Below are 2,031 nucleotides of genomic sequence, written 5' to 3' on the forward strand. Positions count from 1 at the left end.
CTCCCTGTCTTCCTTCCTCCAGCCTCCTGGATAATCCTCACCGCCCCTCCGACAGTCCCTGTGTTTTCAGCAGGGTGTGCAGGGGAACATCATCCCCCACCAGCTGCTTTTTTTCTCTCTCTCCTCCTCCTCCTCTCCCCCAGGATTCTTCCCCTTCTGCAGCGGCCCACCGTCAGCTGCAAGCCCCGGAGATGCTCGCTTCAACCCCAGGTCGTTGGATGCTCGGTGTTTTCAGTGGATTGACATCCTCTTGTTTATTTAATTATTAAAGCATTTATATTTCTCACCTCGCCCCGCCCCCTCCGTTTGAGTCAGGTGACGTGTTAGTGTAGCCTACCAACTATGGATGCGTTATACCATCCAACCTCCGCCGCTGCCTCTTTCATCGCGAGAACCAGACAGAAGACGAGAAGTAGGGTGGAGGTTGTATATGTGTGAGGACGTGAAGGGGTTAACAGAGCTTCATCACAGCCAAGCGTGATGCTCTGGCATGCTGCCGCCACACCGTGAAGGTCATATGAAGCGTGGCACTATTTTCTCTGATCGTGTTGCACACTAATTGATGCAAACACGACCTAAAGTCAGGATGCGCACCAGCCAGTTAGCTTTTGTCTCTGTCCATGGTGCTGATCTTCCTCTGCTGCACCTCTGACGTCACTGTGCTTTCAGTTTAAAGTCACTGTCTATATCCGAATACATTTTTCCATTTTTATGTTGTTATTGTTTGTTTTTATATGCATTTTATCCTAATATTCCTGAATATCACCCCATGCTTAATGGAAATCTGTATAAAAAACCCAAAAACAATCTTGGGTAAAAAGGTTGCTTGTTCTCGTATATCTCCAACTAAGTGATCAGGGTTGGGAGGGGTTTGAAAATATAATAGGTTACAGATTACTAGTTACCCTATTTAAAATGTAATAAGTAATGTAAATAAATGTAGATTTTGTAATATAAAATGAAGATATTTTATGAAAAGTCAAAAGGCTGGCATTGGGTTTAATTGGTACTGTGACACCATTTAAACCCATGTTTGCTCCAAATAGGCCCACATCATGATTTATCTACAAAATATAAAAAATATTGATTTAAAGGAATTAAAAACATCAATATATGTATTCAGTAACATGGTAAATATAAAAAGTGAAGAATAAACCCTCCCGGGCAACATCTGACATCAGATGTAATCCCCTGTTTGTTTGTTTTTAAGTAACTCTAGATACTACAGAACTACAGATTTCAGTTTGATGTATTTTGTAATTAAATTACATAATGCAGTTAAATGTAACTAGTTAATCCACAACAATGTACATGATATATAACCTGAGCTAATGTCTATCCATCAATACCGCCCTAGCAGTGGTGGAAGTAGGCTACTCAATACAAAAATGTCTACATATGCTGCTAAAACTCCTGCATTCAAAATCCTACTAAAGTAAAAGTACTGACATATTGTCAGCGTTTTACATTTAAACCTGCAATAACTGAATTCTTTGGCCTGTAAAAGGTAAATGAACTGTACTTATATAGCACTTTTCTAGTCTTCCAACCACTCAAAGCGCTTTTACACTTTAAGTCACATTCACCCATTTACTCACATTCATACACTGATGACAGGGTGCCATTCAGGCTGCCAACCTGCTCACCAAGGGGAAAGTAACATTCACACACACACATTCATACACCGCTAGCACAGCCATCAGGAGCAATTTCGTATCTTTCCCAAGGACACATCGACATGTGGACTGAAGGAGCCAGGAAGAACTGCAGATCTTCCGATAAATGGGCTTGCTCTACCTCCTTAGCCGCAGCTGCCTCTTGTGAGCTCTTTGTTTGTTCTGTGTGTGTGTGTGGGTGTGTGTGTGGGGGGGGGGGGGCTTACATCTTGTTTCTTACAGTTGCCTTTTTACACAACCAACAGACATGTTCCAACATTAGCATTTATTTTAGCCGTGTTTGGCCAGCAGAAGAATAAAAACTCTTCTTTTATTTTTTGGGCTTCACCTCTTTTCACTCCTGAGAGATATATAC

The sequence above is a fragment of the Scomber scombrus genome, chromosome 7 (assembly GCF_963691925.1).
Source record: "Scomber scombrus chromosome 7, fScoSco1.1, whole genome shotgun sequence".
Taxonomy (NCBI): Eukaryota; Metazoa; Chordata; class Actinopteri; order Scombriformes; family Scombridae; genus Scomber; species Scomber scombrus.